The sequence below is a fragment of the Triturus cristatus genome, chromosome 12 (assembly GCF_964204655.1).
Source record: "Triturus cristatus chromosome 12, aTriCri1.1, whole genome shotgun sequence".
Lineage (NCBI taxonomy): Eukaryota > Metazoa > Chordata > Amphibia > Caudata > Salamandridae > Triturus > Triturus cristatus.
In genome coordinates this window covers 95,372,915-95,400,405 of record NC_140595.1, presented here as the reverse complement: position 1 = coordinate 95,400,405, position 27,491 = coordinate 95,372,915, and the positions used below count along the sequence as shown (strand labels likewise).

The following is a 27,491-nucleotide window of genomic DNA, read 5'->3' as shown; positions in this document are numbered from 1 at the left end:
TCTCTTCTCTCTCCCAAACTGTGGAATGGACTCCTCTTCCACATCAGAGCCTCCGCAACCTCTCATCTTGAATTCCGCAAGAAGCTGAAGACCTGGCTTTTCAATTAACCAACCCACCATCGGCAGGGCAAGGCGCACACACCTGCTCAGTGCCAGTATACCCGTGCGGCAGTGGCGTAACAAAAGTTACGAGGGTCTCCCAGTAAAGTGCATAGAGGAGGGCCCCCATGATCCTGACCCAGTCAGGCGCTCTCAGGCCCGCCCATGCACAGTGCCGCAGCTCAGGGGGACTACCCGCACCACGGGGGCTGTAGGGCTACTGTTACACCACTGCCTTGCGAGAGATAGTGCGCTGTACAAATACACACAACATTCTAGATCGTTTTAATGGTGCGTATTCATTCAGCAGTAAAGTTCCAGTTAACCAGATGCATGTCTATAGGAGTCATGCTTTGGGTTTGAACTTATTAATGTCCTATTTAGGTACAAAGGGGACATTGTTCTACCTCCTAAATGTGTGAACCTTGATTCATTTATTTGACAAGGGCAGCCTGACATTAGCATAACACTCAAGACATAACACAAACCAGAGCAAATGACTGAGGCATTTTGTAAATATGCCAATTTGGAAACCGTGACCCGCTAAACAAATATCACGTGTAGACGGGTTAGAGGGTGCAGTTTTGGTATATACCTATTTAGGCTTTAGATATGATGTACATCTTTAGGTATTGTTTCATGCTGTTGCCTTGAGATGGCGTGTTTGAAACTAGTTGAGTTTGGGCATGCTGGGATGTCTACATACAGGGACCTGGAAGATGACACAATAGTAATCAGGATGCCACACATGGTTTGGGTGGGACCAGCATATTCCGGTTTCTGTGTTATAAATTCATGGTGGAAGGCTAGCTGGTCAAAATGCTGGCAAAGAAGTGTTGGGAAAACCATGAACGACTTTGAAAACAATTGTCAACAGTTTGTAGCTGGCCCTGTTTTTGTCCAAGAGCCACCGAGCTTCATGACGAAAGGGAGCGATGAGCGAGAGTCGGGGCGAGTTGAGTGACAGCTAGAGAAGTTTAACAACTTGTCCAAGGTGGGAAAATGGGAGATGAAGGAGGCCAACGAGCAGTTTGCTGCAATTATCCAACGTGATAATAATTATACAATTAATTATTGCACTAGTCGAGCGGAATGGGAAACACTTGACAAACAGTTTTATTTGGCTGATTACTGTTTTGTATCTGTTATCACTGATTGTGCCCGCTCTGCTTTTCCCTGCTGCTGCTGCCCCTGCGGCCCCACCCCCCTGTCCTTGCCCGTTTTCTGCCTCCCAGCTGCTCGTTCCTACCCTCCTTTACTTAATGGCGGCCGCGCTAAAGGCAAGCCGTCTGCGTCCGTGCGTGACACTGGATCCACGACCACCCATCGCTACGACACTACCACCCTCCTAGCACTCAACCCCGGAAGGAACAACAAGTGCCAGCTGTCCACGCCAAACACTACCCATTGCCAGTTTGGCTGCCGCCACTGCAGACAGACCTTCACCACCGCCTCGGTCTCCAACACCAACACCCGCGACACCCTAAGATGCATCCTCCTCAACGTGCGCTCCGTGCACAAACACGCCGTGGATATCTGGAACCTACTCAACTCCCTCTCACCCGACATCACCTTCTTCATGGAGACCTGGACCAACACCTCCTCCTCCCCCCCCGACATTAACACTGCCATCCCCGACGGATATAAGATCTAGAGGAAGGACTGCCCCAACCACCTGGGCGGGGGCCTCGCTATCACCCACAAGAACACCCTTCGCCTCACCACCTCCAGCGAAACCTTCCCCCTCTGCCGAACACCTGCACTTCCAGGTCCAGACCAGCCCCAACTCCACACTCCACGGCACCCTCGTCTACAGACCCCCGGGTCCCCTTCGCTGCCACCATCACCGACCTCATCGCACCCCACGCCATTGCCTCAATGAACACATACTCAACAGAGACTTAAATTTCCACCTCGACAACCACAGCGACCCCCAACTCCACCACTCTTCGTGACATCCTCGCCAACATCAGACTCGAACAACTCATCACCACACTGACCCACAGGGCAGGACACACCCTCAAATCCATCTTCGCAGCAGGAAGCAGCGTGCATTTCAGCCACACAATGCAACCCCCATGGACTGACCACCATTGCGTACACTTCATTGTTGACAAACCCAAGACACTCAAACGAGCCCTACGCCCACCACAAAGGAACTGGAGCAAGGTCACCGACGAGCAACTGAACTCCACCCTCACCAGACACAACCACACATCGGCATCCAACGCCAACATCGCAGCCAGGGAACTCCACACGTGGATCTCCAACTGCACAGACGAGCTCGCCCCGCCAAGCAACCCCAACAAACAGCTCACCAAGAAAGCTGCCTGGTTCACCACCGACCTCCAAAAAGCCAGATGCACCTGCAGACGACTGGAGAAGAACTGGAGAAACACCAAGACACCCGAAAACCACACCACCTACAAGGACGCCATAACTGACTACCACAAGCAAATCAGAACCACCAAGAGGAATTTCACCCACAACAAAATCCTCACCAACTCCTCCAACTCCAGTGTCATTCAGGAATTCACCAACCCCCGCAGCGAAGCAACAGACATCAACCCATCCCAAGACCTCTGCGAGAAACTAGGAACATACTTCCACCTCAAGATCAAAAGCCTCAACAACAACTTCGGCGACCATCCACCTGACGCCACAGCCGACCCGCCCCCCAAACACATCAGCCAGCCCACCATCTCCACCTGGACGCCGTTCACGGCCGAAGACACCGCCTCAACCATGAAAGGCATCCACTCAGGGGCCCCCACCGACCCCTGCCCTCCACACATCTACCACAGAGCCGCCATCGCACCCGAACTACAACGCACCATCAACACCACCTTCGGAACAGGCACCTTCCCAGAGGACTGGAAACGCGCAGAAGTCAGACCCCTGCTCAAGAAGCTTACAGCGGACCCCACTGACCTCAAGAACTACCGGCCCATCTCGCTCCTCCCCTTCGTGGCCAAAGTTGCAGAGTAAACAGTCAACAGGGAACTGACACAATTCATCAAAGACCACGCCGTCCTCGACCCCATCCCAATCCGGATTCAGAAGCAACCACAGCACTAAGACCGCCCTACTCACCGCCCCAGACGACATCCGCACCCTCCTGGACAAAGGCCACTCCGCAGCCCTTATCCTACTGGACCTATCAGCAGCCTTCGACACGGTCTCCCACCGCACACTCGTTGCCAGATTACATGACGCCGGCATACAAGGAACAGTCCTAGACTGGATCCGATCACCGGAAGAAGCCAAAGAATCAGACTGCCCTCTTCCTCTCCGAGCCCATGGAAATCACTTGCGGAGTATCACAGGGGTCTTCACTAAACCGACCCTCTTCAACATCTAGATGGCCCCCCTCGCTGCCATCGTCTGACAACACGGTCTCAACATCGTATCCTACGCTGATGACACCCAGCTCATCCTCTCCCTCACCAAAAACCCCCCATGGCCAGACTCAACTTACAGAATGGAATGCAGTACGTCGCAGCCTGGATGACCAACAACTGCCTACAACTCAACGCCGAGAAGACAGAAGTCCTCATCTTCTGAACCACCTCTTCAGCGCGGGACAACACCTGGTGGCCGACTGCCCTCGGCAGCCCACCGACCCCCACGGACCATTCCAGAAACCTCGACATCGTACTCTACTCATCCCTCACCATGAACCGACAAGTCAACGCTGTCAACTCCAGCTGCTTCAACACCCTCCACATCCTCCGCAAGACTTTCAAATGGATCCCCCCTGATACAAGGGAAACGGTCACCCACGCACTCATCACCAGCAGACTGGACTATGGAAACACACTCTATGCCGGCATAAACAAGTCCCTACTCCGCAAACTCCAGACGATACACAACACCGCCGCCAGACTCGTCCTCGGCATCCCCCGGCACGAACACATCAGCCTGCACCTACGAAGACTCCACTGGCTCCCTGTGGAGAAAAGAGTCACAGTCAAAATCCTCACCCATGCCTACAAATGCCTACACATCAACGGACCTAAATACCTCAACGACTTAATCAACTTCCACGTCCCCAAAGAAACCTCCGATCTTCCATCCTCACCAAAACCCTGCGCATCCACAGAGCCTGAGCATGCGTAAGATCCTTCTCTCACATCATGGCCAATCCTGGAATGAGCTCCCGGTAGACATCAGACTCGCCCCGTCCCTGAACACCTTCAGGAAGACCCTCAAGACCTGGCTCTTTGGCTACACGGCTACAAAGTTCTGCGGACCACCTCTCCCTTCAGCGCCTTGAGACCCTCACAGGTGAGTAGCGCACTTACAGTCCCCTCATTGATTGATTGAATCACAGAATGAACATCCACAAGAAAGGTAGTCGGTGCATGGATCTGCCAATCCTCAGCCTGTCAGTCTAAAGCTATAAGAAGCAGGGATTCCATCCTGTGTTTTTCTATTTTTGGTGAATGTTTCCTGTTCATCTGTTTTTTCACCCTGAGGTCTTTGACTCCCAGGGTCTAAAATTGTGTACCCTCTCTTTCCCAAAAACAGAGACATAGTCTGCTGTTATGTGTTTATTTGCTCTCCGTTAATTAAAACCATTCCATTTAAAACACTCAATCAAAAATACACACATAGAAAGTACATAAAACAGTGTGTGCCACTGTTCAGAGTTCGATAAGTGCAAAATAGTTAAAGATTGTGAGGCGTGACGTTGATAACCTGTCCCTTATTCAGAATTGATGCCCTGTATTATCCACACAGACATCTGGTTCAACATTTAACATCAGGTTTATGGTTGTTCCTGAGATGCACGTGAAGTATTTGCGCGAAATCCAAAGAGCTCCAAGTGCAACTATTAATGTTAAATGGCTATTTATGTCACATACATTTACCATCTGCCTAGAAAGATTGTTCTCTCTGTGCACTCAGGGTGGAGGGGATCGTACTGGATAAATAGAGGATACCAGTGCTTGTTTATCCCTAGTCACAAATCGGCATATATATGTCGGGAGTTACAACTGCCATAGGCTGCTTGGTAGTGGGTATCAAGAAGAAGCTCGCACTTGAAGGAGCAATCTACCTCGACTTGTTATGGGATCCTACTTGCTTTGTTGCAGAGTTCAGGTGTTGGACCTTTTTAGTGTTCCCCTGCAGTGATGCCTATTGGTCCCTTGTGTAACATCCAAGCATGAAAAACACACAAAAGGGAGTACCTCAAGAGTCCAACAATTGTATTTTAGAGTTTGTTCTCTTTATTTCTTCTCTCCTCCTTTCATGAAGTACACATACTTCAATGGTGTCAATATCAATGTGCTCTTCTCCAATATCAAAATGCCATGGGATCCGTGGTATGAAGTCTCAAAACAATTCTCTTTATTATTTTTCAATACATCAAAGAAACAGCCCGGCCAACGCGTTTCGTCCTCTGAAAGGACTTCAGCGGGGTTAATGTATTTCTTTATAGCAGTGTCACATTAAACTCCAAGTGTAAACTGGAATAGTTCTCCCCGCAATTCTTGGAACACTCGTACTGCTCCTATATTGTTGTAGGGGAATACCAGATGACCATATATAAATATCACAGCTAAATATCCACACCCCATTGGGTTCTATATGCTCAGGCAGGATAATACAACACGCCATCACCATTACCGACCTTCTTCTGTCGACATTGAAGAAGGGTACATCCATATTGACAACACTGAACTATGTGTACTCATGAAAGGAGGAGAGAAGAAACAAAGTGAACAAACTGTATAATACAATTGTTGGACTCTTGAGGCACCCCCTTTTGTGTGGTTTTTTTTCTGTTTTAATGTATTCATGGTTTTGGAGTAGTTTGACCATTATAGGGTGAGCGAAGACCACTATTACTTTGTGGAACTAGCTTTGTGTAGCTGTTTTTAGTCAGAACAACTCTTGCTTTGGGATTATTTGTAACATCCAAGCAGTCTGTTAGGAAGTTTTGGTAAAAGTCCATAATACATAAGTGAGTTCCCTACTAGAGCGACGTGTGCCTGATACCATAGTACCACACCACTAGAGTGACAGGCTTTTCTTGGCACCCGCCTCCCTTTGAGGCACAGAAATATCAGTTAGCTTATATGGAGTTATGTTTTTCCGTCTGGTAGCTGGCTGGAATAAAATTTTAAACTGTTTCATCTACGTGTTTAATAACTATACCTCCCACAGGGGTGTGGCTCAGGTGGTCTTAGTGCAGTCTCCATAGAGTGAATTTACATTGCAGTTACTGGGGGTTTACCGTAAATTATTTTATTGTATCTGACGTTCATGATAACCCCACCTGCCATGAGCAAGGCCTGGACTGCTGGACCAGATATACCCAGTGCTTAATTTGAGCCGGTGGTTGCAGGTGGGCCTATCAGCATTCATTTTTGGAACCGGCACGTACTGTCCCCTCACCAGACTTTCACCAAGAAAGAAAATCAAGGAGAAGAAAAACGGTGGAAAGTGACAAAAGAGGCAGGGATGGAAAAAGACCCTGTAAGAGAGATAAAAGGACAGGGAGAGTCCGGTGAGATTTGGAAGAAGCAGGTGGTGGCCCCCCTCCCGCTCACGACAGCAATATTTCAACCCTTCAAGCACCCACGCAATGAGGTAGACTCAGTGGAGGCACTGCGGTGGGCGTGGGGAGGTCTGTGCAAACGCGCCAAAATAGACCTATTATACACCCCTCCATGCCTTTGGTGGAAAATCCACTAATCCCACCACTGAGGGAGAGACCGGCGCAGGCGCATGCCCAGGTACATCGTCTGAAGACGGGGCGGGACCTATACCTCGGGGATACCTTCCTTACACTGCAGCAGATGCGTGGGCCCACAGCCCCTTCAGCGTCAGACATGTTGCTGTACTATCAGCTGCGGGCGTCCTGCAGAAAGAATTTCGAAACTTTACCAGCAGCGCCCCCGCATCTGGCCACATTAGAAAACATACGGTGGAAACAGGTCGCAAGTTGATCACACGACTCTACCCGATCACACGATTACAACACCAAAGTCCCGTGCGGCTTGGGAAGAGGACCTGGGGGAGAGTCTTACAGATGACCAATGGATTTTCAGCTGTAGGCAGCTGGAACAGATGACCCCAAATGATCGCCTCCGGTTGATCCACTTTAAGTACATACACCGATCTAACAGAACTCCCATGCAGCTACGAAGAATGGGGTTGCGCACAAATGATAATTGCTGGAAATGTCGAGCGCCACAAGCAACATTCGTACACTTGGCGTGGCAATGCAGGCCAATAGCAAATAATACATTATATTGGTCGCATAACGGATTAACCTTGCCTTGCACGCCTCTGGTTGCGCTTTTGGGGGTCATTCCTCAAATACCAACGAAGGTTAGGAAATTGCCAACTATTTTATTGCTGATGGCCAAACGACAGGTGGCAATACACTGGGGGCTGCTCATGCCCCGACCACGAAGGAGTGGATCCGGGAGGTCACTTATTGTAAGACCCAGCTAGCGGAATACTGGGAGCTAATGCCGATGCGCTCCCGCCCAAGAGACATATGGGAGCCCTTTGTGAGCTGGCTGGGATCTGTGGATATAGCGGACACTTGGATGAGATTGCCGCGTCGCGGTGCTCAGCACCACACTAGTTTCTGGGGGGTGTGGGGGAGCCCACAGTCCAAGATGCGTAAGAAACGGATACATGTGATGCCTACCCTTTCTCCTGTTTAGCCGAAGGTACTATTGGACTGACTGTGCAAGATATTGCTGCACTGTACCAGGGTCAGATCTCCACGAACCAAGGTAACACCACAAACGAAATGCCTAAATTGAGTCCTACAAGCTGTTAACGCTTTATGGTTGAATGACAGATCAGAAAGTATTACAGTACTGTACTGTGTAAGAAATGCCACTGTTTTTGTATGGAAATGCTAATAAAAAAAAGAAGCAGGTGGTGGAATCAAGACCGCAGCCCTGGGACTCCGCACACTTGACTTCTAAAAGCGCCCACCGCGGGCTTCTGAGCAGGACTTTGGTCCTACCACTGCAGTGTCAGAAGCCTCACTGCCCAGACACACTTCCCACAACCCTCGGCCAGGAGGGGGAGCATGTAGTGTAGCCTTTACGACAGTGAGGTGGGAGAGGCAGGCTCGTGGACTTTGCCCCGCACATATGTCTTTGAAGCTCGGTTTCGGTTTGTATAAGAAACAAGAGGCTTGGAGTGAGTTTTGCTCTGTGGTGTTTCTTCACGCGCCTTGGGGATTTTGTAAGAGCCTTTTGTGTATCTAAGGCAAAGGCGCTCTGGACAAGAAAAACCGGCGAGTAGGCATTCTTGGGCTTTTTCCAGGCATTAAATGGACCAGGAAATGGTGCAATTATTCGTTGAAGAATTTTTTTTTTTTAACAGAGAGGACAGAAGCTCAGCCTGTGCCGTTGCCACCGCAGAGAGTGCACCGAGCCAGGCGCTCCGCAGGCGGTCCCATGAGCGCGGACCTCTTCTGAAGGTGCCGTGCTTGAGGCCATCTGTAGAAGGGTCACTGGACACGAACCACCGCAGACGGTCCCATGAGCAAGGACCTCTTCTGAAGGTGCCGTGCTTGAGGCCATCTGTAGAAGGGTCACTGGACACGAACCACCGCAGACGGTCCCATGAGCGCAGACCTCTTCTGAAGGTGCCGTGCTTGAGGCCATCTGTAGAAGGGTCACTGGACACGAACCACCGCAGACGGTCCCATGAGCAAGGACCTCTTCTGAAGGTGCCGTGCTTGAGGCCATCTGTAGAAGGGTCACTGGACACGAACCACCGCAGACGGTCCCATGAGCAAGGACCTCTTCTGAAGGTGCCGTGCTTGAGGCCATCTGTAGAAGGGTCACTGGACACGAACCACCGCAGACGGTCCCATGAGCAAGGACCTCTTCTGAAGGTGCCATGCTTGAGGCCATCTGTAGAAGGGTCACTGGACACGAACCAGCGCAGACGGTCCCATGAGCAAGGACCTCTTCTGAAGGTGCTGTGCTTGAGGCCATCTGTAGAAGGGTCACTGGACACGAACCACCGCAGACGGTCCCATGAGCGCGGACCTCTTCTGAAGGTACCGAGCTTGAGGCCATCTGTAGAAGGGTCACTGGACACGAACCACCGCAGGCGGTCCCATGAGCGCGGACCTCTTCTGAAGGTGCCGAGCTTGAGGCCATCTGTAGAAGGGTCACTGGACACGAACCACCGCAGACGGTCCCATGAGCGCGGACCTCTTCTGAAGGTGCCGAGCTTGAGGCCATCTGTAGAAGGGTCACTGGACACGAACCACCGCAGGCGGTCCCATGAGCGCGGACCTCTTCTGAAGGTGCCGAGCTTGAGGCCATCTGTAGAAGGGTCACTGGACACGAACCACCGCAGGCGGTCCCATGAGCGCGGACCTCTTCTGAAGGTGCCGAGCTTGAGGCTATCTGTAGAAGGGTCACTGGACACGAACCACCGCAGACGGTCCCATGAGCGCGGACCTCTTCTGAAGGTGCCGTGCTTGAGGCCATCTGTAGAAGGGTCACTGGACACGAACCACCGCAGGCGGTCCCATGAGCAAGGACCTCTTCTGAAGGTGCCGTGCTTAAGGCCATCTGTAGAAGGGTCACTGGACACGAACCACCGCAGACTGTCCCATGAGCAAGGACCTCTTCTGAAGGTGCCGTGCTTAAGGCCATCTGTAGAAGGGTGACTGGACACGAACCACCGCAGATGGTCCCATGAGCAAGGACCTCTTCTGAAGGTGTCACACGTGAGGCCAACTGTAGAAAGGTTACTAGACACCAACCAGCACAGATGATCCGATAAACCAGACCTCATCCTCAAGGCGACACAGGTGAGATCAGCCGCTGAAAGTTTACTAGCGTCGAACCACCACAGAAGGTCCAACAGAGTAGAACCAGCGCTGACGATCGCACACATTAAATAAACCGTAGAAGACCGGACAAGGAAAACGGGAAAAGAACCACAGACATCCAAGGACACGCACCACCGCAGAAGGTCATCCTCCATACAATAACTACTACGAAAGGTCCAATAGGTGAAGCAGACTAAGGGAAAAACAACCAAAGAAAGCTCTACAGACTAGGACATCTGTCGAGGATCTAATTGTGTGACGCACACTACAAAAAGTTCACGAGACAAGAACCACCAGACCAGGCATTCATCGTACGTATTCTGCTCAGGTGAGTGCCACGCAGTATTCAAGGGCACTCAATGGAGATGTTATTTTGTGTTTGTTTTGAATAAGACCTGGCCTTTTTTTAATAGTTGAGTGACCCTGAAGATAGCAGGGTTGAGGCAAAGAATGGAAACCTGGATGAGGTGACCAGGAGAGGGCACAAGACCAGTGTTGTAAGGAACGTGGAAGCAGTGGGCCGTTCGGGGAAGAATGGAGGTGAATATTCCACGTGCCGATGACGGGGGAATGGAATTAAAGGGGGTTCGTCAGTGAATGAAAGTAGGGAATCGGAGAAGGGGTTATGGGCAATCGGAAGTCTAGATGGAGAGAGAAAGCAAGAAAAGTCAGAGGTGAATGGAAGTAAAGAGAAGATTGGAAGAGTGGAGGTCCTCTGTGAATGGGAGTAGAGATTGAGAAAGGGTCGTACGTGAATGGAAATAATGAAAAGGAGAATGGGAAAATAGAGTAATATGCGAATAGAAGAAGGGGATATAGATGAGTGGAAATAAAGTGGGGCAAATCAGAATGATGAGGTCACAGGTGGAAAGAGTTTGAAGACTGAGTTAGGTTCAGGAGGGGGTCGCAGAGAAGAACGGAGGGAAATATGGGGTAGTTATTACTGGTCAGGTGACTGATGCCGTTTTGGTAAGACATAGCTGGTGTTCATTCTGTCTCTTGAAAGGCCCTCTGTCATGTGTAAACTTCGGCTAGTCTCAACTTTTTAGCTAACATCACTTTGCATGCTAGGATTTGTAGGCCACGCTTATAATGTTAGAGGTAAAAACTACAAGACCCAGAATGCAATGTGCTGATTGCTAAATCACCATGACTACTTAAAAGTGTCACACATGACAGGGGCTCACCCACCAGTGAGAAACCATTTAGGGCAGTATCAGCTCTGCCTTTACCAAAATAGTGTTAAGACAATTTTTAAGTGATCTCTAAATTCAGCACAGCTGAAAGGACTTGGGGCCAGATGTAACAAGATTACATTTTGCAAGTCTATGATAGCGAATTTTACCGATTCGCTGTTATAGACTCGCAAAATGCAATGTATGTAGGTTTTTGCAAAACTTTTGAAAACCCTACATATTCCTTATTAGCGAATGCAAATTGCGATTTTCTATTAAAGGAATGCCTTCACATTCATTCCTATGGGCCTAGAGGCCCATAGAAATGAATAGGAAGATATTCGCAATTTGTGAGTTCCAAATAGGTACTCTCAAATGGCGAATGCATTTTGAAGGGTCATGGGGGGGCCAAAAGGCCACCCTGATGCACCCCCAAAAAAGGTAAGTGTGCACATGTGGCGCACATACATGCCCAAAGGGCATGTATGTGCCCCACATGGCACTTAGAAAAATTATTTTTTCTAGGAATTTGCCATTTACCACCAACTAGAAGTTGGTGGTAATTTGCGATTCCTTAATGCCAATTCTCAATTTGCGATAGCTACAAGAATTGCATTTAGGGAATCGCAAATTACGATTCCCTAACTGGTTCCGCAATTTAGGTAATCGCAAATAATTGCGATTACCCATATTGCGAATTATAAATGTTTGATACATTGCAAAACACATTTTTGCAATCTCAAATGGGCCGATTCTGCGAAACGGCCTGTTTGCGATCGCAAAAAGCATTGATACATCTGGCCCTTGAAGTATTATTTGTTAAATATTCATTATTTGTTTCTCTTTCTGCATAAAAAGCAGTGAGTATTATCTTTTAATGTGTTACCTATTTATTTTATAGGAGCTTTTTTCCAATCAGTAGCTTATGAACATTTGGTTAATTAGGAGTGTTATTTTATGTATTTACTTAAGGTATTTGTAAAACGAGGCCCAGCTTAGAGAAGCAGTGAAATGCAGTAAAAAAACACAAAGGGAAACATTTTTAAGACTATAGGTGTAAATACGCTTGACCACTTGCTTATCACCTGGGCTACTGGCATTATGTGGCTCATAGCTTTTTTTGCATATGGTTTTGCCACATAGGGTCTAATTAGGAGTCTGGCGGCGCAAGGATCGCCAGACTTGTGGTCCTGCCAAGCATATTGCGAGTTTCCTCTCCGCCGGCCGCTGGAGGTTCCTCCTCCATGAACACCGTGGTGGAGAGGAAACAAAGTGAGCCCTACAGGGCCCCTTGTGCCTCCTCCGCATGGGGATGCCTGCCCCTATGTGCATGCACCCCAGTTCCTTCACGGCATGGACTTACGAGTTCATGCCGTGCAGGAACTGTTTTTGGCATTCTTATCGCATTGCCCATTTTAAAGAAGTCCGCCAAACACGAGAAACACCCGTAATCCAGCTGGCGGCCTGACCACGGCTTTGGCGGTGCGGTAACCAGGGCCAAAGTGGTGATCAGGCCCATAATCTGGCAAATGTGGCAATGTGGGCTTGTGCACAGTGGAAGGCCCTTTGTAAAGGTTAACTGGTCATATTTCAGTTGCTTTTTTCTGTATTTGGTTGTTAAACTGGTACTAAGGAAGTGAAATCATTGCCAAGACAGCATGGCTATGTGTAAAACTTACACAATAATGAAGTAATAGTATCAAAAAATGAGCCGCATTATGCCGCACAATTTGCCTTTTCTTGTTGCATAATTTGGTGCTCCCCTGCGGCGTAATTCCATTGGCCCTGCTTCTGATGGCACAACATCATGTGACCAGCCTAAGGCTTTTTAGTTAGAAATCCTTGTTATTTGTTGTTGCTCAGACGTGTTCTATGCAAATCAACGATGACAAAAACTCTCAGATAGCATTGATTTCTTAAGTGTAAGAGGAAGACCAAAAGGGTGATGTTCTGCTAAGAGAAAGCGAGCAGCCATCCCTGGGTGGAGGGGTACCAGGAATATAATAGGGTCATTGAGAGGGAATAGCAAGTGTAGGGGGGCAGATGTACAGAAGCCATTTTGAGGCATCCTCGCCCTTCATCCGTCAATCTTCATCTCTCATTTATCGTCCTTTATCCACCATCCCTCATCTTTCATCCTTTATCCACCATCCCTCATCTTTCATCCTTCGTCCATCATCCCTAATCACACATCCTCATCACTCATCTCTCATCCATAATTCATTAGTCCTCATCCATCGTCCCTCACTCCTCCTCGTGGTTCAAACAGGAATAATTCCAGGTTTGCACACACCTTATTCACATGCTGGTGAGTCACAAAACATGCACAGGATGGGGCAGTGGTTCAACTTAAATTTTCAGTTTAATAATGGATTGGAATTGGCCACAGAGGATTCTGGGAGCCTGTGCCTGCAGTGCATGGAGCCAGATCGGTGGATGCAGGTAAGCTATTTTTTTATTTTTTTTAATTTTGTTGTTTATCCCTGGTTCCCCCCTTTCCCTACCTCGCCACTTTGCCCAAATACCAGCCGCTACTGGTTATGACCAGGACTATCTCCTGAATTCAGCATGGGGGTCAGGCGAGTGAGGTGGCCATATGATGTCTCGTCCATTCCCCAAATACCACTGGTTCTCTCCCCTGGATCTTTCAGCTGTTCATGCCAGAGCTGTAGAGTGATGCTGGGAGAGCTAAACCGAGTGCGGTAACTGCCTGGACTGTGCCCTGCTCTTTGTATGACCACAGCCAATCCAATAGAGATCATATCTCTGCTGTGGTCTTCTGTCCTCCTGCACCCTTCTTGCCGCGCCCACCACCCCCTCAATATCTATCAGCGCCATTGAGAACTGCACCTGGACCACGAAGGTGGCACCACCATGGCAAAAAGTGATGCCCAGTCTAGTAATCGCTTTGAGGGGAACCTTCTGCAGCTCCTCCTTCCATGTACATTGATGGTTCTGTCTATACAAAACTCAATGAAATCTCAATACTAAAACTGGAAAGCTCACCCTTTGAGGGGGAGGGGTATTGGGTGTGTTGCAAGCTCGTCAGACTAGTTTTTAAGAAAAAGTGCACTAATTGGTGTGTTCTTGGAAAGGACACAATCTACTCCAACAATACACATAGTAGGCATTCAGTATACCTTCCGAAGTAAGTATCCTTGGGTCTCAGTAACTTCCCACTAAAGTTGTTTTTACACAGTTCCAGACCACTCGATAATCAAGATGTGGTTTCTGGGTTAATAAAACATCATTCAGGCATTTTATTGGATGTCTAACTTAGAAAAACCAATAATGAATATTTCCGATTGATATCCTGCACTCTTTCGCTGTCAGTATTCTGTGAATGGCAGCAGTGAGAGAGCCTCTCTCTCATTATTCAGTCAGTACTGACACCGCTTCCACAGTCGTTTCATCTCTAGCTGTTAGTCAAAACTTTTAAGAAGCTTAAGGCCAGATGTATCCAGCATTTTCCCGTTCGCAAACGGGTTGATTCTCAGAATCGGTCTGTTTGCGAACTGGAAAAAGCCTTTTGGGATGTATCATCCCAAAAGCCAATCACAAAATAGGGAATCGCAATCTTTGCGATTACCTATTTTGCGAATGCATTTAGAGAATCGCAATTTGCGATTCTTTAAACGCAATGCAGGAAGCACTTTTCAAATTGCGACCCTGCTTTAAGGAATCGCAATTTACCACCAACTTGAAGTTGGTGGTAAATTGCAAATCCTTACAAAAATGCACATTTTTGCATTTTTCTAAATGCCATGTGGTGCACATACATGCCCTTACGGCATGTATATGCACCACATGTGCACACACGCATATTTCAGGGGTGCAACAGGGTGACCTTTTGGCACCCTTGAAATTGCATGCGCAATTTGCGAGTACCTATTGGGTACTTGCAACTTGTGTATGCAATTCCCATTCATTCCTATGGGCCTCTAGGCTCATAGAAATGAATGGGAAGACATTCCTTATTTGCGCGACTCGCAAATAAGGACTGCGCAGGATTGACAATTTTATTTGCGAATCCTACATACATTGCATTTTGCGAGTCCATAATAGCGAATCGGTAAAATTTGCTATTAGGGACTCGTAAAATACAATGTTAATACATCTGGCCCTTAATCTCTAGTGCTGGAAACAGCATCTATCTCGAAAATAATCTGTTTTGGGTTCATCTGACAGAGCATCTCACGTCGGTGAAAGTAGCGCAGCAGACAATTACTGTCAGGTTCAGTCTCGCGCCTCTGTGTGATGCAAGTATTAACCCCTTCAAATATCCTTGTGGTCTATTTCAGAAGTACAAGTGACCGAGTTGATCATGCAGGGCCCCAAACCTGCCACCAGAAGATTACACACTGATCTCTGCATTCTATGTTGTATGTTCTCTGCCTATGCAAGAGCTATATGCCAATATGTTTTATCAGTGTTGTACACCAGAGTGGCTGCTGTTTAGCACGGCAAAACGTTAGTAGGGTAAAGGAGAGTGGCATGAAGTGGAGGGGAGTGTCGTAAAGTAGAGTTGAGTGGCATGGAGAGGAGTAAAATGGAGTGTCATGGAGTAGCGTACAGTGTTGTGAATGTCATGGAGGGACTAGAGTGTCATAGAAAGGAAGGGCATAGAGTTGAGTGGTGTATAGTGGAGCACAGTGTCAGAGTTGAATGGAGTATCGTGGAATGGCGTAGAGAGTCCTGGAGTGGTGTAGAGCAGAGTGGAGTGGCATAGAGAGAGTTGCGTAGTGGAATAGAGTGTTGTAAAGTAGAGTTGCTTACAGCAGAGTAGATTGTTTTAGAGTGGAGTTAAGGTGCATGAAGTGGCATAGAGGGAGTTTCGACGTGCATCGTAGATTGGAGTAGTGTCGTAGAGTAGAGAGCTGTGGAGTGGCATAGAGTGTTAGTGGAGCAGAGTTTAATGGAGTAGAGCATCATAGAGTGGAGTATCGTGGAGTGTAGTAGAGTGGCCGAGAGTGAAGGGGCCTAATGTACAGTGGTGCAGAGTAGATTGGCATAGAGCGCATTGGTTTTGAGTAAAGTGGCGTAGAGCGCATTGTTGTAAAGTAGAGTGCAGTGGTGTAGAGAGCAGTAGTATACAATGCAGTCGTGTGCAGTGTTGAACAGTATACTGTTGTAGAGTGCAGTGGTGTACCGTAAAGTGGCTTGGAGGGCATTGCCGCAGAGTGCAGTTGCACAGAGTAGTGTGGCATATAGTGGAGTGGCGTAGAGTGTCGTAGTGAGTAGTGGTAGACAGTACAGTGGTGCAGAGTAGAATAGAGAGGCGTAGAGTATAGTGCCATTGAGTGATTTGGTACAGAGTAGATTGGCGTACAGTGCATTGGTTTTGAGTTCAGTGACGTAGAGTGCAGTGTTGCAGAGTGGGGTGGCATAGAGTGGGGTGGCATAGAGTGGGGTGGCATAGAGTGGTTTGGCTAAGAGTGGTTTGGCATAGAGTGGTTTGGCGTAGAGTGCAGTGGCTAAGAATGCAGTGGTGCTTACTAGAGTAGTTTGGGGTAAAGTGCGTTGGCATAGAGTAGAGTGAAGTGATGTTGAGAGGCATAGAGTGGAGTGGTGCAGAACAGAGTACAGTGACGCAGTGTGGAGGGGAGTGGTGCAGAGTAGAGTGCAGTGGCATGGAATGGTGCAGAGTAGAGTGGAGTAGGGTAACGTGGAGTATGCATGTTATGGTAGCATATTGCCATTACAGACAACACCTCTTTAATTTGATTGACCTTTACATTTGCACTCACATACAGCTTTATTGATAAAAGTATCAACCGCGGTCCGTGCAGGTAACAGCGGTGGGGCGGTGGGGCTGGGTAAGGGGGGATTTCGAGGGACGATTAATTAATTATTTAATTTTCCCTTGACATCGTCCCTCGAAATCCACCACTGTTACCAGCACGGACCACGGCTGAAAAGTATACAGCGCACAAACCATAATATGTAGAAATGTATTCAAATCAATATATTGGGTGATCGTTAGCACAGTTCATTTGCAGACATTTAAAAATTGTGTTGTGTGCTAGGGAAAAAAATAACATCTGTACAGCCTTCCTCCAGCAGACCCCACTAGCCAGCATGATTGTCACATAAATACTCAATTTGAAGTCTGAGAAAGAAAAATAAACAGCAAGCTCCCTGGAAGACACAGCCTGACATTTAACTTCTGTTGTTGGGCTGTGGACCCCAGACCCCAGAAGCACCATGCAAGGGGGATGCTACCCACAGCTTTTGCATGCCTAGAGGCGCTTGGCATTAAAGGTGACCTGGTGCTCCCGCAGCACGGGATTGTTGTTGTTGGGCCGCAGACTCCAGCTCCCAGAAGCCCCATGCAGGGGGATACTGCCCACAGCTTTTGCACGCCCGGAGGCGCTTGACATTAAAGGCGGCCTGGTGCTCCCGCAGTGCGGGACACGCCGGGCGAAGACTCGGCCAAAAGCGTACCCGTCTGCGGCCAATCGAGGCCAGTCCCTCACTCTGACATAGACTATTCTGCTCATTCACAGCGCTTTGAGCACCTTGGGTAAGTGATCTATCAGAGATAAAAATTCTAACTCCCCCGATGAACCAGCGGTAAAGCGCAAAAAAGTCTAGTAGGTGCATTCCCCCCCACCCCCACAGTCCCAACCGCGGCCAACAAAGCCAAGTAAAGAATCGCGGGACCTACCCAGTATAGAGGAACTATGTGAAAAATTGTCTATATCTTACTTGAGCAACTTAACCCAATTAGGGAGAGACTGGCCACCATGGAGACCCAATTAGTGGGCTTAAGCAGAGCCATCTCATCTGCCACTGTCCCAGCGAAGAGCATCAGCTCAAACGATTTGCGAACCAGCAGCCTTGGATCTGAGGAAAGGAGTGGGGCATTGCATGTGGCTAAAATAGGAACTCTTAAAACTAACCCCATTGTGACTGGTGTGTCATCTGATTCCAGCTCACGCATTGTAGCGCCAGCTGTTGTGGGCCAGGCTAGCACAAGGGACATCCAAACCTGTAAAGCCCACTAAATTTACCTACTGGTCAAGATTGTAGGGCCCCAACTAACAATGGAAAAAATGGCTTAGCGATTAATTTGAAATCCCAAGCCTAAATTTACCCCCGGCAGCATTTCCCTATGTTTTGATATTGGCAGGGGTACACCTATTGGAGCACAATCATTGAGAAAGCTAGGAGCAGTTGCATAATAAGGCTACCCACTGGCTCTGCACTTTAAAAAGGTTTAGAGTGTCAGAAAGAGACAAAATCCTGATGGTGTGCATGGTTAATTGGGTGGGTCCCTCATTAAAAAATATAGACGGCGATTGTATCGTTGTCAACTTCAAACAGCCGACTAGTGTTAGGAAACTGTTGGAGATAAGCATTTTGGTATGATAAGTATAGTCCCTTACCCTTGGGGTACTTCTATAAACCCTCTAGTTCGGAACCTTGTTTACCTGTCTTTGACCCCTTTTGCCCTAACACAGATCTAGTCTGCAGCAATAGGTATACGCCCCTTTTTGGTCTTTCGGAGATTGATTGACTCAGGACGACGGAGCAATCGGCAACTGAAATCCACCAGATGAACCTGTGGGTCAAATAGATCCTCAAACGCCCAGTATATCTTCTTCTACCCTTAGAGGCAAGGAAAATATGGTGAAAATCTTGAGCTGGAATATTGCGGGGTTGCGATACAAAATGCATAGCCCAGATTGGCAATCCCTGGTTAGTGGTTATAATGTCCTCATGCTTCAAGAAACTTGGGCCACTAGCCCTATTATGCTCGATGGATATTCATGTTTTACAATACGGGCCACTCCATCTTGCTCGGGTCCTACCTCAGGGGTTTTAATCATTTGGGTAAACCTCTCCCTTGGAGGTCATGCCGTAGCCGTAAATACCCCAGGAAGTGACTACCAGGCTGTACTCTACAAGGAGGACCTTACATTGTATTTGATCAACTTTTATAATATTGACTGTATTAATGTCTCCAATCGTAGGTTCCTTGATTTTTTTAGATTTATTGACCCAATCGGTGGGTTGGTAACAGATGAAGGGTGGCAAGCTCATTTGTGTTTAGCAGAGGATTTTAATGCAAACCTGGCCTCTCCAATCGAAGAGATAGGGCGGTGAATAAAAGGGCGGCCTAATCAATCAACGGGGCAAGGAACTGGACGCCTTTCTTCAACCTCTGGACCTATACAACGTCCTGGAGGAGGCAGGCTGAGGCGATGCTGGTATGCCAACCTTTAGGGAGAAAGACTGTTCATCTGTTATTGATTATATATTCATTACCCGTAGTCTAGTTAATCGATTGTTGTCTGGGTCTATTGCATGCACAGATTTTGGTGATCACAATCCCATTGAGATAGATCTGATTGTGACACCGAGGGCGGAAGCTAATATTCGTCCCGAACTGCGTCTCCTACGGACAACTTAAAAGATGCTGGAAACTTTCTAACCCTACCCAATTATTTGCCGCAAAAATCCAAAATCCACAAAACCTTTTAGCGAATTATGGGCTGTTTGCCTGATTACCATTCCAATAGGACAGGGGTCATAATAAATTATTTTGTGACCCTTCGCTCATGTATTTTTAAAAAATCATTCTAAGCCGGTGAAACCAGTGACTTCAGTCCAGGCAGCTCCAAGATGGTGTGACCAGGCATGTTCAACAACCAATCGAGCCCTACGCAGGGGACTAACCGCCCGTCCTGGGGACCCCTCTATGGTAGTTAGCCTGAGGAAACAGTATGAACCAGTAAAAAAAAGAGTGGGGGGGGGAATGGAGGGTGATTAATTGGCATTTGGCTAAGCTTGCACACTCAGCAACAACTAAGGATAGTAAGTCTTTCTGGTGTTCAGTCTCAGATTTGAGGACCGTTAACCAAACGATAGCGCCGATTAGCGGTCATATGAGCAGTGAGGCATGGGAGGTACATTTCTCACAAATCTATTTCACGGCGGACTTGGTATTATGCACTAGAGAGATGGACGACTCGTATCAGACTGTAGTTGTAACTTTAGAAGAAGTTACAGCTGCAATACAGTGGAGTGCAGGAGGAAAGGCACCTGGCCCAGACGGTATGCCCATTGGTTTAATAAAGTGTAATATCAATCTATGGACACCCGTTCTGACTAATGTTTATAACAACTTAGGATATGCATCCCCGCCTGATTCCTTGGTGGCATCTGTCGTCGTACAGATTTTTAACCCCTTCGATGCGTGTGACGGAGCGGTTCCATCATGCGTGTCGGTTGCGCTGTGCGCATGACGGAACCGCTCCGTCACGGCCCCGCCCGCGCACGGAACCTTCAGCACGGCGCGGTAATCCGCGCCGTGCTGAAGGGGTTAAGGTGGACCGATCCTCACCCAGTTGCTATCGTCCCATCTCCCTGATATACATCCCAGCCAAAATGTATGGGAAGGTTTTATAGAACAGGATTATTGAGTGGGTGGAGGAGAATAAGATATTAGACCCATGTCAATATGGCTTTCGCAAGCATATAGGGACGTTAGAGCAGTGTCTGAACCTCAATACGATACTTGGCGAAACGTACCCCACTATAGTTGGCTTCCATGGATCTTTCCATGGCTTTCGACTGTCTGAACCTGTCCAAGCTATGGCAACAGCTATTGGGCATGGGCACGGAGGCACCTCTTGTCATTTTCTGGATTTTATGCACAATAATACAAGGACCAGAGTGAGGGTCAGACAAAATGGTGAACTCTCTAAGGCGATTCAAATTAGGCGTGGGGTACAGCAGGATTGTGTGCTCGCCCCCTCTCCTGTTCATTCTGTACATTAATTTCCTTGGTTCACATTTACCATCATGCACCCCGCATGTTCCCATGGTTTGGGGTACTCCTCACCCAGTCCTGTTGTATGCGGACAATGCCGTTTTATTAGCTCGTACGCCAAGGGGCTGTGCGTTCATTGATTCACTCGTTTGTGTAATTTATGGGCTCTCTTGATCTGCTAACCAATTATTCGAAATCTTTGTTACGGCGTGTGGACCGAAGAGCATCCCACTTTCAGGTATTGTGGTTGGGTCAAACCATCTACGAAGCTGAGCAGTTTTTCATATTTGGGGTGATTTTTAGTTCTACTGGCTCAAGGGCACCTAATATAGTTGAGCACAGGGCTAAGTCATCAGGGCTGTTGGTTCCCTCTTCAGTCTGCCGTCTTCACCGGGCGAACGGGCTGTGCTGCGTATGTTACAAATGTATTCCTCACAATGTGTACCGGTGCCTGTGTATGAGGCTGGATGGTGGAGCATCAGGGACCTATCAGTTATCCAGGTGGAGGAAAATCGCATTTGTCGGAAGCTTTTATCCGTTCCCTTTTCTACCTGACATTTTATTTGCCATAATGAGCTGGGGCTAAGTTACTCAGGGGATCAAATTTGAACCTGCCCCCCTCTGTTATGGCTGTCCATCGGGAAAAACGAAGTGGGATCATTAGCAAGAAACATAATCGAAGATTGTCTAGCATGTGACAAAGACCTTGACATCCCAGGGTTGGCATTTGTGAAAAAATCTTTTTGATGACATTGGTTTACCCCAGGCGTTTATTAATGTTGCAAGATGCTCCACCAAGGGCAGGAAACAAGTTCAAACTTTATTGGTTACCCATGCCAAAGAAAAAAGATAAAGGACAAAAACATTAAAATCATCTATTCCCATGTATTTTTTTAGTAAATTCTGAAAACGCGCTTAGCAATTATTTATTTAGTGGAAGAGGGCGTTGGGAATGTTAACTAATGTTTCGTTTCCGGGCTGACACAATAAAATCTTTATCACGGTTCTCCACTAGGCTTCCAGAGCAATCTAGAATCAAGTGTATATCCCTGTAATCACACCTCAAGACAAGCCACACTACATTTTATTTTTTTGTGTGGTTTTTATCAAAAACATTTTTAATTCCTATTATTAAATTTAGAAATGTGATGCTCTTCTCCCAAGCTTTTAATTTTTTTTAAACGGCTTTGTGATGAAGAAACTTACTTGTATGTAGGCTCATTCTGACGTGCTGCAGTACCCTCCAGAAGCTCCATGACCTTTTGAGTAGGATGTTTTATGTGATGTTTTTACTCTTTACAATTGTTATATGATTTATTGTTGTTAAATTTGCATATTTTTGTATTTGTTGCTAACTTTGCACTTTTTTATGGTTGCTTTGCAGCCAAATAAAGTTTCTTCTGATCTGATCTGACTTCTGTCTTTGAATGCACAGTAAACGTGACAAGATAAGAACAAGATTTAAAGGCCTGTTTACAGAAAGCGAGTTTGTGGAAGAATACAGTAAACAAGGTTTGGGCAATGGATGGGATGAACTTAAGCTGGCCAGCCTAAAGCAAATCAAGCTAGCAAAAAGAAAGCTAGATAAAGTGTGTTACAAACCATAAAGCCAATGATAAGCAAGGGGCGAAATGCATTCCTAGGTCAACTTTCTGAATGTCCCCAAGATGTCTTTAGCAAACCTAGGCTACGACCTAAAAAGTACCTGCCCACAATCCCGGTGAATGGGCTGATGCGCGATTGTGTCGTTGTGAGCCGGGTAAGATAAGTCTACCATACGCAAGTCCTACAGCCCATGGCTCTTATTGCCCCTCATTACTTTCTTCTTTTTGTCTCCGGCATCCCTCAGCTCTGATCTTACTGAGCCAAATCTCTGACCAACCTAAACTGTTTCTGCCCTTGGCTCTTACCACTCTTTAGCTCCTCCTACCTCTCATTTTTTTCTGCCTCTCTGCTCTGGCAGCAAACCACGTTTCTCTTCTTCCCTCAGTTCCTACTGCTTGGCAGCCCAAACTGCCAATTGTCTTTGGCATCGCTAAGTGCCACCTCCCCACTTCTTACAGTACATTGTTGACTGCATTGCCCTTACCGCCTGTTTGCTGGCCAGGCACTACAATCACACGCCGCATTCTTACAAACCACATTGTAGGAATACATTCGCATGTGGAGGCGGGGCTGGGCCATGGCAGGCTCAAGTCAACAAGGAATAGAGCTTTGTGTATGCGTAGGAGGGGGCTTGAGGCCAGTCTGTGCTTACACAGGAACCGCAAAAACAAGCTCCACCGGCTCCTTCATGTGTGGTTGAATACGAAGGACACACAGTCAGGTTATGGTATGTGGAGGATGAGGTTCAGGCAGTTCCCTGCTTAATGGTCTCAGCTCTCCACCTCGCAGACTAAAGATTACATGAATTTTTCGTGCTGACACCTTACGCGTAACACTGTGGGGTGACAGCATAAAAAATGACCACATACCTGTGTCCGGTATGGCTAAGCGAGCCGCACAGACCTATGGCACAATCTGGAAGGCCTATCTATGGGTGCAGTCAGACATGTCTGTTGTAGCATTTCTATAGCGCTTACAACTCATATGTGGGGCGCTGAAGCACTTATTCGCATGATAGCAACTTGTACAACATAGGGTGAATGGTTGGAAGGGTGTTTTGATCCCATATGGGCAGGGTTTTCATGTTGTGCGTGATGACCACTGAGATGTGGTTATCCAGGTATGGGACGCAGAGATTGGTGATGTGATGGGTAAGGGCATGTGAGAGAGTCATTCAGATTATAATAAGGACTGAACCATATAGGCAGCTACACAGCAGTGGCCCGGCCATCGGGGCATCAGGATGGCCATTGTGTGTATACCAAATAAAAAGAGTATTCAGAGAAAGGCCAGTAGTCCATATGGCAACATTTTCCCAGCAGAGATGGTGTCAAATAAGTAAAAAAAAAATACAAAACCAGCAAGGACTGGAATTTGTGCAATGAGAAATGGGCATGCCATTTTCCTATCAAAGGCAAGGGTACTGCCCACGCCTTAAAGAAATACATACCACGAAGGAGTAATGAAGGCGAGGCGCATTCAGGGCTGGGAACCTTGGCAAACGCTACACAATTCTTAAAAGGCCCAGATGCCACCTACTTCTGCTAGGCCAAAGGAAGTCAAAAACTTTAACAGGGCGTAAAGCCCCAAGCTCCCCAAGGCTCCCAGAGGTGCATGCAATGGTGAGGCAAACGTGTTGGAAGGCTGCGGCGTTGGCGGTGCAAGAGAGGATCAGCCTGCCTCATGTTACCCGTCTATTCTCACCCCTCGAGGCAAGCCTCATTTTGTTAGAGCAAAGAGACCCTTGCACTTTCTAGTAGATATAAGGACCTTTTAGAGTTTCGTACACATTCTTTATTAGTAGTGAATGACCTTTCACAAGCATTGGTAAAGCCAATAGCTCTGTCATTGGTTGTTTACTTTTGGGTTTGCCAATGTTTGTATTGTTATGAAATTGTAGACTAGGACTACTTTTCTGTGTACCTCTCACCTCTACCAAGAGGCATTTGATTTGAGCCAGTAGTAGCCAATAGGTGCCATTTCCTGTCCTAGACAACTCCGAATTTGTTTCTTCAGAACCAAATAGTAGAAAAATGTGCGCCTTATATATTAAATCAGGGCCGGACGGGCCTTTTATTCCACCGGGCATTTCCCCAGTGGGCTGGAGCCCTGGGAGGCTGATTTTGAAAGCCCAGGGCTGCTCCTGATGCCTCTGTCACTTCCCCCGATTCCCCGAGGTTAATTGCAGCAGGCAAATGAAGGCTTCAAGAGAGGAAGAGCAAGAGAAGGAGGGTGGGGGAAATTAGAGAGAAAGTGATCAGCGAAGGAGGAGAGAGAGAAAAAGCGTGAGTAGATGATGGGAGGGGATTGGTTTGAGCATTTTAGAAGGGCTGTTTTTGGTTCCGTGGTCTGGCCCTTCAGCAAACATTTCCATAGAGAAAATGTAGCGACTGTGCCTTTCTCAAGACTCCTAAATTTGAATAGGGTGGATACCGAATCAGAGAATAGAGGCTAGAGAAATGCAACAAATATTCTTTGTTTTCTGGCCTAAAATTGTGGGAACATTACATCTGACACTTCTAGATTCAAAGTTTTTTCTAAAATATTTTACATAGATATACAGTGCAGCCTTCTAAGGCACACCCTTCTGTACCTGGTCATGGTTTTGCTTAAGCATCACTAATCAGTACTCGAGACGCTAAGTAAACTTTACAGATGCACGATAAATGTATACTCTCTACATATGCACTATAAATTGTTAGTAAAGCTGACCTCATTCAATATATATAGGAAGGCTTCTTTTTTCTACCATAGCATATTAAAAGTGCTGCTGTTCACATCCCATGGAAGTATACAGGCCAAAATGGAGGCTTTCATAGTGCTTAATTTGTGCCAGAGTTTGCCAGTGCTTGGCACCAGCCCCTTGTTGCTAACACTGGAACTAACTTATGCCAGTCCACCATATGGTGGCACTGTTTGTCTATGTTTTAGTGGAGGACATCAGTTTAACAATTAAATACACATCTGTCCAAGCCATTCTTACTCCTTTGGGTGGCCTGGATGTGTCCAAACTGTCACATTTATAGTGGTGTGATGTTTAGTAGGGCGTGTTTATACTGGCATGTGGCAGCGATGGCCGGTCCAGTTGGTAGTGCAAGTGGCAGTGGCCTCCTGAACAATAACTTGGGCCCTGACAAACAGGCCTCCTTCCTCAGCCTTTCTAAAATATGTCTCTGAAACAACCAAAGGACCCTCCTTTGCTGCTGACCAGCACGTATGATTCTAAGGGGCTCTGGAGAAGGTGCAGGGTCCTGGGTAATCCCATGCAAGTGTTGTCCATTGAAGTGCACCATGGAAAACTTGCTTAAGTGCAATGTCCATTTCCTTTGGAGGCGGGAGTGCAAGGCTGAACACTTATCAAGTGCATATACAATCTCACATGTAAACCTGTTAGGGGTGGCCTATGTCTGCATAAAAAGTAAGAATGCCGACATAAATCAGATGTGCAGTTGTTAACTGTGGAATAAACACCCCAGAAATGCCAGCTGCAAGGATGGGAGATATACAGACTTTGAGGCCTTCATCTGAAGGACATGGCGCTTGACACTGTACAGCGCCCCCTGCCTTTTGTCTAGGTTTGCGCTATAGAAATACCACATACACACCCTGCAAAGCACCTTGAAGTATCATTTTTGCAAGCTGGCTCGTTGGCCTCAGAAAGGCCTGTAGAGCTGAGGGAGGTGTCCCCAGCAGGGCCTTTGAAAGGCGTGGAGGTAAACCAGGGCATTCAGTCACATCTCAAGGGTCTCTAGAGGCTGATGGGGCTGGGGAGGTCAAATCGGTAAATGTCCGTTGAAAGGGGCGAAGGGTGCCTACTAGTCAGTCGCTTGTGGGGTGCTTGTGTTGAATACCTGTTATGTTTTTACGTTATGCAAGTTTGTAGAGCTCTCCATCACCTGGGAGGGTATCTTAGCGCTGAGCAGGTGTGAGTCTAGCCACACCCAGGGCCTAGTGGGACTACTCAAATCAAATCAATACTTTTATTGTTTTAGTTAGTTAAAACCATAACAATATACTACAGATAATTATAACAAATTTAAAAGAGTTATACAAAGGAGATTTATTTTTATCTTTAAAACATCAGTTGCTTCACAATACATTAAGTACATTGCACATTTAAACGTGAAAGGTGACAAATGCAATAAAATCGAGTCCCAGTAATCTGTTTTATACAACACGGTCTCCAAGGGTTACAACCTTAATTCATAGTGCTTTTTTAGCATATTAATGTAAAACTGTAAGAATAGGACAGAGCTGGTAGAAGGTCATTGTAAGATATATGTCCTCCGGTTTGCTATTCTGTAGCTCCTCTTGGACCGGACTGGACTCCTTTTCCATACAGGGTTAAAAAATGTACCAGGTTACAATTCAGCTGTGGGTCATTCGGATCAAGGCATTTTAATATTGCTGCTCTACAGGTGCGAATACCACTTATATGAAAATGTTTTTTCAAGAACCAAATGCGATATGATTTTGAGTTGGGGCAGACGCAGATTAAATGAATTAGATCCTGCTTTGGTGCACCGCAAAGACTGCGCGCTTTGGGGCCTTTATATTGCCAGCTTGGTTGATCAGTATTTGATGGAATTGTACCAAGACGTAGCGCTAAGAACTTTGTTTTTAAATGTGGTGCATATGTCTGACCTAGATACATTGCTGGTTTCAATTTTGTGTATGATTGCAGAACCATCCATGCGTGGGATCGCTCACTCAGGCTTATTTTGTCCTCCATTAGCGAGTGCTTTATAGCCGCTTTCTTTAGCGCTAGCTGGAAGGAAGAAAATGGGAGATTAAGTTGCCAGAGACTTGTAGTATTAATGATTTTTAATGATGATCGTAAGTATTTGGTGTAGACGGATTCTGGGTCTTTATCTAGAGCCCTCCACAACGCATCGTTGATTGGATTTTGGCTGTTGGTCCAAATTTTGTACCAAGTTTTTTTTAGTGGGACTACTCAGAAAGCCAGGTCCTCTACTTTTTGCAGAATTCAAGAAGTGAG

At 47.1% G+C, this 27,491-nt stretch overlaps 1 protein-coding gene across 3 annotated transcripts in view; it reads left to right on the top strand.

Annotated features, from left to right (window-relative positions):
• ANXA9 (annexin A9) overlaps positions 1 to 27,491 on the top strand; it is a 288,305-nt gene that overhangs the window by 214,138 nt on the left and 46,676 nt on the right. The window contains exon 1 of one of the 3 annotated variants that reach the window (XM_085639698.1): positions 9,900 to 10,262. The exons of the other annotated variants lie outside the window; for them this stretch is intronic. The gene's annotated coding sequence lies outside the window, so the exon portion shown is untranslated. Of the gene's footprint in view, positions 1 to 9,899; positions 10,263 to 27,491 lie in introns of those variants that run through there. 3 annotated transcript variants of the gene reach the window in all.